This window comes from Capra hircus, chromosome 14 (assembly GCF_001704415.2).
Source record: "Capra hircus breed San Clemente chromosome 14, ASM170441v1, whole genome shotgun sequence".
Lineage (NCBI taxonomy): Eukaryota > Metazoa > Chordata > Mammalia > Artiodactyla > Bovidae > Capra > Capra hircus.
Genome location: NC_030821.1, coordinates 6493824 through 6507541, shown reverse-complemented (window position 1 = coordinate 6507541; position 13718 = coordinate 6493824). Strand labels below are relative to the sequence as shown.

General features: G+C 38.3%; 1 protein-coding gene across 1 annotated transcript in view; it reads right to left on the bottom strand.

The window, feature by feature from the left end:
- The window catches only part of CNBD1 (cyclic nucleotide binding domain containing 1), a 405676-nt gene that overhangs the window by 310497 nt on the left and 81461 nt on the right, over window positions 1-13718 (bottom strand). The gene's annotated exons all lie outside the window — the stretch shown is intronic.

Here is a 13718-nt window from a genome sequence, read left to right as displayed (position 1 = left end):
GTTTCTATGGCAGAATGAAGCACAGCGGCACACACTGGAGGCTCTTACCTCTGAGTCCACCCTTCATAGTCGCAAACTGTCCGACTCTTTGCGACCTCGTGGACTGTAGCCCGCCAAGCTCCTCTGTCCATGGGATTCTCTAGGCAAGAATACTGGAGTGGGTTGCCGTTTCCTTCTCCAAAGGGTATGCTAGCAAATGACAATATCTGGAGAATTCTATCATCCCCTCAATACTGAGATAAATAAACTGAAGATATGTCTTCTTCTTTTCCCTCTTCTTACAAAGAACACTTATAAGTGACTACTGGGTTATCGTTACCATCTTTCTAAATGGCAAAACCAATACAATATTGTAAAGTAATTAACCTCCAATTAAAATAGATTAATTTATTTTTTAAAAAATAAGTGACTACTGGGAATAAGAATTAAAATGGAGAAAACAAAAAGAGAACCTGACTTTTTTAGGAATTAAATGTTTAACTGATAGTCACTAAAGTGAAACCTGTGAATGACTGTAGGGAAGATTTCTATCTGTATCTCTATCTCTACCTATACTGATATATAAGTACAATCATTCACAGGTGGGCCTGGCCAGGATGTTTCCTGTGAGCTAAACAAGAATATTTTAGCATAATGCTCATTGCCTGGAAGGCAGGGTTCCCAGAAATGGGCCATTACGTATAATTAAGCTTATTGGCAGCATCGCTGTAGTCATGAACATGTAAAAGGTTCTTCCCTATTACATTTGCTGTCTAGTATTCCGAAATTGTAAGAGGGCTGCGATGTGCCTTCTGGAGAAAATGTTAGATAAGCTTCATTTAGGCATGAGTTAGAACTGCTGGCCATGAGTTCAATGTACGTGAAACTACCATATGATATTAATCAAGATATGAGAACCTAGAGACTCACAAGGGACCTGACCCCGTATTTCCTCTGAAAACAATGGTCAAAATTGTCAGCAACTTGATAGACCACGATAACCACAGGAAATGAAAATCAATTGTATCTACTTAGTATTTATGGTATTGATTTGCCTTTGTGTTGTAATGTGGGTGTGGAGAAACGGAATCTTGAGTGCACTCTGGGCTTACTCAGCCTTTGAGAAAAAGAAACAGGCTTACCAAGGAACATTGAACTCTACTCTCTGTTTTGCTCCATGAGCTGCTAGTGGTGAGGAAGCCATATCATAAGGTGGGCACGACCTTGCCAACAAGAAACATTAGGATTCACTAAGGGAGGAGACACCCCAGGGTCTGGAGGAAGACTTATGACTCAGGTGGCTAAATAAGCTTAGAGAACAGCTATAACCTCTCCTCACTGTGACTCCTGAGAGACCTCAGAGCTAGAGTGCAATAAAGGTCATACTAGAACACACAAGCCCTGTCACACCGGACCTAAGAAGAACCAGTCAGGAGTCACACACTACCCACTGCTTTCACAGACCCCGTTTCATGTCTACCAGGAAAACTGCCTCAGAGCTAATGTCTCTCTAACCACTTTTTCACAGAATAATGAAGCCCCATCAGCAACAACTGGTGTAATTCTTTTCAAGGCGGCCTAAACATTTGGGAAAACCAACCAAAGGGTTGGGAATGTTGACAAACTGAATGTGATCTAATCACATTTCCAAGGCGGTGACAGAGGAGAACGGCCTCCTCCAGGACACTGAAGAGTGAAGTGAATCAGCCACAGGCAGAGACGCTTGCTCTATATTATCTGAATTCCTCTAAGGTATACAAAATGTCTTCTGTAAAGAGCTTTCATGATTATATTTTTAAAGCAAAGTCTCCTCTAAATACGTCACATTGATCATCAAAAAGGGGTGAGAGTCTTGGCTCTTAAATACACTGTGTATCCATAGCAAAGGTAGCAAGTATCTCATGGTCCTAGGCTGAAGATTTCAGCTGTGACTCTGTATTACCGTAAAACATTGGGTCTTTAAGACAGAGGATACCTAACTGTCTAAGCTCTAACCTCACTATGCTTTCACTGTGTCAACTTTGTGACACTCAACTATTCTGCTTACTCTCCACTCCCAGTCTAATTTCATAACTAATTATTTAAGATAGAACATGTCTTTCTGCCCAAAAGTAGAAAATATGTTGGTGTCTAAAACTGAAAACAGAAGCTGTAAAACTTTATATTCAATTGACTACTACAGTGTTTTAAAGTACAAATAGTTCATGTATATATATATATATAAAACAACAGTATGAAAAAACTTTTAGAAACCCCAGTGAAAACATTTTTGTGGTTTACAGGGTTTTTGCATTAGCTTGTGCTCAGGTAAAATTGTCAGTGTTATTGATATATGCATCAATTAATCGATGTGTTTATTGTGCTTTTGAGCATTCTCAGCATTAAGACCAGTGCTTGGTAGGAAGTCATGGTTTCTATGCTCAAAAAGTTCATAATTCTGGTGAGACCATAAGATTTAAAAAAAGGCAACAAATGTGCATGTAAGATTTTGTCTAATTGTGAGCAGCAGTCACCAAAGGAGAGGTGGAGTGGGAGGAAAAGAGGCTTTGGAAACCTCTAGAAATTCTTCCTGAATAAAAAATTTTGAAAGAGTAATAATAATAGTAAAGACAAGGACAGTTGGTCTTTTAAATAGGTATGCTCCATCACTCGGTCATGTCCAACTCTTTGCCGCCCCATGGACTGTAACCTGCCAGGCTCCTCTGTCGCTGGGATTTTATTGGCCAGAATAGTGGAGTGAGTTGCCATTCCGTTCACCAGGGGATCTCCTCAACCCAGGGATTGAACCCATGTCTCTTGCACCTCCTGCATTAGCAGGCAGATTCTTTACCACCAGGGCCACTTGGGAAGCCCCATGATCCTTTAGATAATAGAAACCAAATTACCAGGTAGGAAATAAGCCTGAGAGAGAGGCTACTTTTTTGAGGGACTAAGGAAAATTAAATTAGAATGCAATTATGGATGAGGATTGACTGGTTTGGAAATCAGTCCTGAATATTCATTGGAAGGACTGATGCTGAAGCTGAAACTCCAATACTTTGGCCACCTGATGAGAAGAACCGACTCACTGGAAAGGACCCTGATGCTGGGAAAGATCGAAGGCAGGAGAAGAAGGGGACGACAGAGGATGAGATGGTTGGATGGCATCACTGACTAGATGGACATGAGTTTGAGCAAGCTTTTGGCGTGCTGCAGTTCATGGGGTCGCAAAGAGTCGAACACGACTGAGCGACTGAACTGAACTGATGGATGGAGATCATGGAGGCTCTCAATAACAACGGGAGTTTGAACGTATTTGACAAGCAAAAGGAAATCCATCAAGGATTTTTGACAAAAATATTTCTACTTTGTCCATCTCCAGTTCATCTTTCACAAGAATGTTATCTAAACATAAATGTAAAATACTTTAAGAATGTATCTCTGTCAATTCCAAGCGCCTTAGAACATTTTTAAGACTTCCTGTCTCCCCAGTCCCCTTCTGTTCATTCCACTGTCTCCACATCACTCACACACACACACAGACACACACACACACACACACACATACACACACACACACCTCCTCATATACAGACTGCCTTTCAAATCCGTATTTCAGGCCGTTCCAGCAATAACCTGTATTTTTCTTGCCCTGATGTAGTAACTCCCATCGGTTTTTATTTCAAAAACCAGTGATCATTCTCAAACACTCCACTTAAATTCCCAATTGTATGATTTTCATTCTAATGAATTTTCATTTCGTTAAAAGAAAAGATGTTTATGTCAAAGGCCAGAAACCTATAGCCTATGGACTAATCTAGCTCACTTTCTGTTTTTCAGTTAGTCTGCTTGTTTATTTTTCTAAAACAGGGTTTCTTTTAAAGAATAAAGTCTTGCTCATTTATTCATGTAAAACTATAGCCTGTCTCTGTTCCATGATACAGAGTTGAGTACATGCAACAGAGACTGCATGGTCCAAAATCTAAAATATTTACCATGTGGACATTTAAAGTAAAAATGTGTCAGCCTTGGTTTATGGTTTATGCCTCTGCTGCAGAACTTACCATGGTGTTTCATAAATATTTATTTATGTATGCTTGTCATATATAAAGTCAAGATCTGTTTCTACAGTGATCCAGAGATTGCTGCTTAAGCTGAATCCGCCCTGATTCTTCAAATTTATTGACTTACTTGCATCCCCTTCAAGTCCTACTGACCTCTCTATTCAGCTACTGCAACACTCTAGAAGCATTCTTTCCTGGAGACACGCACACAGGTTGTCCCTCTGTCCAGAACAAGGTTCACTGTCATTCACACAGCAAGCTCTTTGTCATGTTTCATATTTCAGCTTAATCATTACAACCACTGAAAGACCTCCTTCCTGACTGTAATTTGTAGCCCCAACCCCCATCTTTCACTCCTGTTATTATTCTCTATCAAAATACCTAATTTGTTTAATTTATAACACTTAACATAAGTGGTACTATCTACATTTTTACCTGCTTTTTCTCAAACTACTTTGTGACACTGTACTTTCCATGAAAGTGAGCAACACATCTGCTTTTTCATCACTATATTCTCAAATTACCTAATAATTCCACCTCAAACACTACAACAGTTTCTGGTTCTGAAATTGATAGACCTCTAAGTAGACTGATCAAGTAAAAAAGACACAAAATAACAATTCAGAAATGAAGAGAAGATACCACTTCAAATCCCAAAGACATGAAAAGAATAAGACTAGATGAAGCTACTCTCTGCAATGCAAGAGTCTCGGGTTCACTTCCTGGGTTGGGAAGACCCCCTGGAGAAAGGAGTGACAACCTACTCCAGTATTCTTGCCTGGAGAATTCCATGAGCAGAGTAGCCTGGTGAGCTATAGCCCATGATCTTGCAAAGAGTTGGACAAGACTGAGTAACTAACACACACATAGAGTTATACCTACACCTTTGATAACATAGGTTTCAAAGATTCGAAAATCATAAATTAGCAAACCTGAAAAAAGGAACAGAAATTTTCAATAAGTTTTTATTAATTAAAGTCACTGAAATTATAATTTAAAATCATCCCTAAATAAAATTTCATACACAGATGCCTTCAACAGTGAATTCTATCAAACACTTAAGAAATAAATAAAAGCAATCCTGTATAAGCCTTTCAGAAAATAAAGAAGAGTGTAATCACAAAATAAAACTGGAGATTCATACTTCTCATGAAGAAACAGGAAAAATTCTTAAGAAAATATGAGCAAATTGTTGCAACGTGTTAAAAATATAATACACTATGACCTGCTGGAATTTACCTGGGATAGCAAGTTTAATATCTCAAATCAATATGGTAAAATAAAGTAGGAAAACTTAAGATAATTTCAGTAGATGTAGAAAAAGCCATTTTATAAAACAACTTCCATTTATAATCTTTTAAAAATATTAGTAATCTAGGAATAGAAAAAACTGCCTCAACCTGATTAAACAATCTACAAAAAACATTAAACCAATATACTCAGCAGTAAATTACTCATTACTTTATGTCTAAAATCAAGAAAAAAGGCAAGAAATATCTTATCGCTCCATTTTATTTAAAATTATATTTGAGGGCATCAAGATTGGAAAGGAATAAGTAAAACTATTATTTCATATAATTTGATGGTATATTTAAAAATTCTAAGGAAGCTACAAAATAACAAGCAGAATTAAAAAGTAAATTATCAAGGTCATGGTATAGGTCAATTTAAAAAGCAATAACTGATATTTTAATAATCAATAAAGAAATTAAAAATTCAAAACCAAAATTAAAATTTTTCAATTATAAAAACATCTATTAGAAATAAAATTCTTAGAAATTACTTCAACAAAAGTTGTGAACAACTTATACACTGAAAATTATAAAGCATTGCAAAGTGAAATCAATTAAGATCTAATCTACCTGCCTCTTGAAAAACCTGTATGCAGGTCAGGAAGCAGCAGTTAGAACTAGACATGGAACAACAGACTGATTCCAAATAGGGAAAGGAGTACATCAAGGCTGTATATTGTCACCCTGCTTATTTCACTTATACACAGAGAACATCATGAGAAACGGAGGGCTGGATGAAGCACAAGCTGGGATCAAGATTGCGGGAGAAATATCAATAACCTTAGATATGCAGATATCCTTTTGACAGAAAGTGAAGACGAACTACAGAGAAGGCAATGGCACCCCACTCCAGTACTCTTGCCTGGAAAATCCCATGAATGGAGGAGCCTGGTAGGCTGTAGTCCATGCGGTCACAAAGAGTCAAACACAACTGAGCGACTTCAATTTCACTTCTCACTTTCATGCATTGGAGGAGGAAATGGTAACCCACTCCAGTGTTCTTGCCTGGAGAATCCCAGAGACAGAGGAGCTGGTAGGCTGCCGTCTATGGGGTTGCACAGAGTCAGACACGACTGAAGCGACTTAGCAGCAGCAGAAGAAGAACTAAAGAGCCTCTTGATGAAAGTGAAAGAAGAGTGAAAAAATTGGCTTAAAGCTCAATATTCAGAAAACTAATATCATGGCCTCCAGTCCCATCACTTCATGGTAAATAGATGGGGAAACAGTGGAAACAGTGTTAGACTTTATTTTGGGGGGCTCCAAAATCACTGCAGATGGTGACTGCAGCCATGAAATGAAAAGACGCTTGCTCCTTGGAAGGAAAGTTATGACCAATCTAGACAACATATTAAAAAGCAGAGACATTACTTTGCCAACAAAGGTCCATCTAATCAAGGCTATGGTTTTTCCAGTGGTCACGTATGGATGTGAGAGTTGGACTATAAAGAAAGCTGAGTGTTGAAGAATTGATGCTTTTGAACTATGGTGTTGGAGAAGACTCTTGAGAGTCTCTTGGATGCAAGGAGATCCAATCAGTCCATCCTAAAGGAAATCAATCCTGTATATTCATTGGAAGGACTGATGTTGAAGCTGAAACTCCAATACTTTGGCCACCTGATGTGAAGAACTGACTCATTTGAAAAGACCCTGATGCTGGGAAAGATTGAAGGTGGGAGGAGAAGGGGATGACAGAGGATGAGATGGTTGGATAGCATCACCGACTTGATGGACATGAGTTTGAGCAAGCACTGGGAGTTGGTGATGGACTGGGAGGCCTGGCATGCTGCAGTCCATGGGACTTCAGAGTCAGACATGACTGAGTGACTGAACTGAACTAATAGCAAATTGATGATATTGTGATAGTTTTAGGTGAACAGCAAAGAGACTCAGCCATACATATACATGTATCCATTCACCTCCCTTGGACTGCAAGGAGATCCAACCAGTCCATTCTAAAGGAGATCAACCCTGGGATTTCTTTGGAGGGAATGATGCTGAAGCTGAAACTCGAGTACTTTGGCCACCTCATGTGAAGAGTTGACTCATTGGAAAAGACTCTGATGCTGGGAGGGATTGGGGGCGGGAAGAAAAGGGGACAACAGAGGATGAGATGACTGGATAGCATCACTGACTCGATGGACGTGAGTCTGAGTGAACTCTGGGAGATGGTGATGGACAGGGAGGCCTGGTGTGCTATGATTCATGGGGTCGCAGGGAGTCAGACATGACTGAATGACTGAACTGACATTCACCCCCAAACTTGCCTCCCATCCAAGGTTCCTTTTATATGAAATTCTAGTAAATGCCAAACTCTAATGACAGAAGGTAGATCAGAGGGTATCTTGGTTCAGGGATGAGAAAATATGGACCGCATAAATGATTTTGATGAGTTATACAACTGTGTACAAATGTCAAAATCCATCAAGCTCAACATTTTAAAGGGGGAGTTTAATTATGTATTAATATATAGGCTTCCCTGGTGGTTCAGCAGTAAAGAATCTGCCTGTAATGCAGGAGGCACAGGAAACATGAGTTCAAGCCCTAGGTCAGGAAGGTCTCCTGGAGGAGGAAATGGGAAGCCATTCCAGTATTCTTGCCTGGGAAATCCCATGGACAGAGGAGCCTGGCATGCTATGGTCCTTGGAGTCTGAAGCACCTGAGCACACACACATGCATGTGTGTGTGTGTGTGTGTGTGTGTGTGTGTGTGTATTAACAAATCTTAGATTAAATTAATAGGACTAAGAGACTTATGCCAGCAAGGGCATCTAAAACCCTTGTAATCAGACATCTCTCTCATGTTCTTCGGGAAGGCTTGAGCATGTGCAAACATGCAGCATGTGCACACACATACACACGTGCACACACAGAGCGGTACCGCAGTCTTCCCACAGTCCGCGTCATCCCAAATGTGTTCTGTTATGTAGGCTGGTCATGTTTCTTAATTTTATGAAAAGCTTCAAGGTCTCACCGTATTTTCCAAACAAACTGCTGTGTCTAGTCTCCCTTATATTTACCTTCATCTTTGTTGTTCTGTAGTTTTTCTATAATAAATCTCAGCACCTAATTAAATATCAGGACTTAAAAAAAATTGATGAAAAAAAAAATATATATATGTATACTCTGAAAGTACCATGTGCGGGTATATCAGAGGGTGTGAGTTTATGCATACAAAATTCTGCAGATTATTAATAGGCAAATTGGTATACTGCAGTGGCTGAAAACAGACATTTTACTTTCATATCATTCTGAGTTTCAGTCCCAGATTCAAGTCCCAGAATGTACTAACAAACCCTAGTTTCCTCATCTGTTAAAATGGTAGGGAGTGGAATGGGAAATAATATCTCCTACCTAATTAGATTGCTGTGAACATTAAAAGCAACAACAAATATAAAGTTCAGTAAGTATCAACTATTACTCTTATCCTATATCTTGAGATCTTTGCAAATCCCTTAATAATACAATAGCAAATAATTTGCCCCATAAAACACAGTAAAGTGTAACCAAAAAATTTAAGTAGTCCCTTTAGGCTCTTAGAACATATGACTATATGTACTATACAGTCTATAATACATATGACTGAAGTCATTTTCAAAAGTTTAAAATAAACTTTATCTCTATAATAAACTCTACCACATTAATTTTAATATAATATAGCATATTAACTGTGCACTTGCTTGAGTCAGTAAACTTTTTTATATAATCTTTATCTTTTAGAGAAGTTTTAGATTCAGAGCAAAATTAACAAGACATGATAGAGATTTTTCACATACTCCCTGCCTCTACACATGCACAACCTCCCCCATTATCAACATCGTCCACCAGAGAAGGACATTTATTAAAATTAATAAATCTACATTGACACATCATAATTATCCAACTCCATGATTTGCATTGGAGTTCACTCTTGGTATACAGACTATGTGCTTGAGAAAATGTATAGTGACATGTATTCATCATTACAATATCCTACAGAGAGCTTTCACTGCCCTAAAAATTGTCTGTGCTCCACCAATTCACCCCTTCCACTGCCCAAGTCCTGGCAATGAATGAATGTTTTACCGCCTCCATAGTTTTGCATTTTCTAGAATGCCATATAGAGTTGAAATCACATCATATGTTGTCTTTTCATATTGGCTTCTTTTACTTACTAATATGCAATCAAGTTCTCTCCACATCTTTCATGGTGTGATGGCTAATTTCCTTTTAACTCTGGCTTATATTCCGACGTCTCCATTACTACGGTCTACTTATCCGCTCACCTATTGAAGGACACCTTGGTTGCTTCCAAGCTTTGGCAGTTATGAATAAAGTTGTTATAAACATCCACGTGCAGATTTCTGTGGGGACAGAAGTTTTTAACTTCTTTGGGTAAATGCTAATGAGAACAATCACTTGCCAACTTCCCTGGTGGCTCAGACAGTAAAGAATTCACCTGCGATGCAGGAGACCCGGATTCAGTCCTTGGGTCTGGAAGATTCCCTGGAGAAGGGAATGCTTACTCACTGTGGTATTCTTGCCTGGAGCATTCCATGGAGAGCGGATCCCTGGTGGGCTACAGTCCATGGGCTCCTAAAGAGTCAGACGCAACTGAGCAACTAACACACATGTACAAAGAGGATGTTGAGTTCTATAAGTAACCAAATTATCTTCCAAAGTGGCTTTGCCATTTTGCATTCCCACCAGAAATGAATGAGAGTTCCTGTTTTCCACATCCTCGCCCACATTTGATATTGTCAGTGCCCTGCACTTCAGCCATTCTGATGCGTGTGTAGTGGTATCACCTTCTTGTTTTATCTTGCATTTCCCTGATGACATGTGATGCAACGTATCTTTTCAGACCCTTATTTGTTATCAGTATATTTACTTTGGTGAAGTGTCTGTTAAAGTCTTTTGTCTATTTTTTAAAATCAACTTGTTTTCTTATTGTTTAGTTTTATAATTTCTCTGTATATTTTGGATACCAGTTCTTTATCAGATGTATTTTTTGCAGGCATTTTCTCCCAGTCTTTTGACGTATCTTAACTCATTCTCATTTTCTTGAATTTGTCTTTCTCAAAACAGAAATTTCTAATTTTAATAAACTCTTCCTTATTAATTATTTCTTTCGTGGATCATGTCTTTGGTTTTGTATCTAAACTGGCAAAACTTTTATACTTTCTCAAAATGTGTTTAAAATATGAACATAATTCCACATTGAGATACAAGTTGGGCAATGAGCTAGACATTTGCTAAAGTCAAGAAGTGCATAATGTAAATATGGCATAAAACAGTCTCCAACATCCACCTCAGTTACTGAATGTCAGCAAAAGGGCACAAACTTGGGCTGGATAGCTCCCTCACTCAGAGCCGGCATCTGTGAGCCAGCAGCTGGCAAGATTGCCCACAACCAGGGGAATAAGCCCCTTAAGGATCAGGGCTTACTATACCATAACTGAAGCAATCTTTGGAACATTGTTTAATTTGCCTCATTCTTTAAAGTAATACATTTTCAACTGTTACAAAAATTCTAGTCTCAAGTATGAAAATCAAAAAAGGAAGTCAGAAGACAAAAATAAAGGCAAATACTTGAAAGATGGTGATAAATTTGACTTTTAGAACTTATAAGTATCAAAATCACTGAAAACAGAAAAAATTGAGTTATATGTGTTTTATAAATATCAAAATCACTGAAAACAGAAAAAATTGAGTTACATGTGTTTGTGGAAGTACTATTATTTAATATAAGTAGAGTAATTCAATCAAAAAGATTTTTCTGTCAAGGATCTTTAATTGTTACATTTTTCAACAACATTGGAAGAATCTAGCATGTCTCACTTTGCTTTTATATCACCTTTTAACTCTGTAAACAATAAGCAGTTAACCTCATAAGTGATGGTGAGTCAGCTGAGCGGCCTCTGGCACAGGCAGTAGCCTTAGAAATACAGCCCTATGGGACCTCCTATAGGAGACAGTTACTTCTAAATAAAAATCTGTTTCTATACTGAAGAGCTGATTTATCCAAAGTGTCTGTGTATTAAGAAATATTTTTAGGAGAATAATCATTTGGAATTGGATATTTAGTGTATTATAATAGTTTTCACTCTTTTAAACTAAGGAAAAATATACCATCCATATTACAAATACACAAGAAAACAAATGCTGTTGTTATTTAGTGATTAATAAGGACAAGGTTGACTACAGAGGGAAAATGTGACTTTATACTTTATTCTGAATTAATAACTCAGTGACAGATTCAAAACTTGAACTGATTCAAAGATGTAATCTTAACCTTTCCATAACTGAAAAAAAAAGACAATGAAAAGTTACATTGTTTGTGTGATGTTATTTGGAATATTCAGTGTATATACTCATATTCCAAATATTCCTAGGCTGTTGTATAGATTGCACTTTTTTCTATAAAAGAATATGTATTTGCTACATAGAGAGCTATACTTAGAATATATGTTCCTAAAACAAAAAGCATATCATTTACAAATATGAAATTAGGATGAGTTACCAGGATTTTGTGTATATACTGTAAAATACAAAAAAGAGAGATGCTTATTTAATAATAACACTACACTCAAAATGTTTTATAAATCTAATTTTAAGTAAAAAACACTAGTCAATTTAACTTTGAATCAGTGACACAATTTTTTCAAACCCAATGCCTAGATTATTTCCTGGCTCATTTATGCTTTTAGAAGATAGCAATAAAAACATATTCTTATTGCTATTAATATTATTGATGTTTCCTCAAGAGGACGTTCATCTGCCCACATTGACACTTAAAGAAATGAAGGTCAATAAGGATATTGGGTTTCTGTAAATAAGATTAATGGCTTGAGGTAAATTTTAGCAAAAGATGGCTAGTTTCTTCTCTAAAGTTTCTACTAAACAACTAAAGGGACTGTAAATGACAAAAATAAGCTCAAATGACAAGAAAATGGGGAGAATGAAGTAGTATAATCTCAAGATGTAAAACCAGACATTAAAAGGCGATTCATAAGCAGTATAGATTACTTGAGGGCTTCCCTAGTGGCTCAGTGGTAAAGAATCCACCTGCCAATACAGGAGACATGAGTTCAATCCCTGGGTCAGGAAGATTCCTGGGAGAAGGAAATGACAACCTACTCTCGTATTCTTGCCTGGGAAATCCCATGGGCAGAGGAGCCTGGCAGGCTGCAGTCAACGGGGTTGCAAATAATTGGACATGAATTAGTGACTAAACAACAATGGACTAATTCCATAAAGAATTCATGTACACTAATGTAATACATGGCTTCCCTGGTAGCTCAGAGGTTAAAGAGTCTGCCTCTAATGTGGGAGACCCAGGTTCGATCCCTGGGTCAGGAAGATCTCCTGGAGAAGGAAATGGCAACCCACTCCAGTATTCTTGCCTGGAGAATCCCATAGACAGAGAAGCCTCCAAACACAGAGAATATTTTCATTTTATTTGCTCATCATAGAGTTTTCCCAATAGTTTTCTCCTAAAATGTTTAGGAGAAACAGGTCAGAAAGCAATAGTTAGAACTGGACATGGAACAACAGACTGGTTCCAAATAGGAAAAGGAGTACGTCAAGGCTGTACATTGTCACCCTGCTTATTTAACTTATATGCAGAGTACATCATGAGAAACGCTGCACTGGAAGAAACAAAAGCTGGAATCAAGATTGCCGGGAGAAATATCAATAACCTGAGATATGCATATGACACCACCCTTATAGCAGAAAGTGAAGAGGAGCTAAAAAGCCTCTTGATGAAAGTGAAAGAGGAGAGTGAAAAAGTTGGCTTAAAGCTCAACATTCAGAAAACAAAGATCATGGCATCTGGTCCCATCACTTCATGGTAAATAGATGGGGAAACAGTGTAAACAGTGTCAGATTTTATTTTTGGGGGCTCCAAAATCACTGTAGATGGTGACTGCAGCCATGAAATTAAAAGATGCTTACTCCTTGGAAGAAAAGTTATGACCAACCTGGATAGCATATTCAAAAGCAGAGACATTACTTTGCCGACTAAGGTCCGTCTAGTAAAGGCTATGGTTTTTCCTGTGGTCATGTATGGATGTGAGAGTTGGACTGTGAAGAAGGCTGAGCACCGAAGAATTGATGCTTCTGAACTGTGGTGTTGGAGAAGACTCCTGAGAGTCCCTTGGATTGCAAGGAGATCCAGCCAGTCCATTCTGAAGGAGATCAACCCTGGGATTTCTTTGGAAGGAATGATGCTAAAGCTGAAGCTCCAGTACTTTGGCCACCTCACGTGAAGAGTTGACTCATTGGAAAAGACTCTGATGCTGGGAGGGATTGAGGGCAGGAGCAGAAGGGGACGACCAAGGATGAGATGGCTGGATGGCATCACGGACTCGATAGACGTGAGTTTGAGTGAACTCCGGGAGTTGGTGATGGACAGGGAGGCCTGG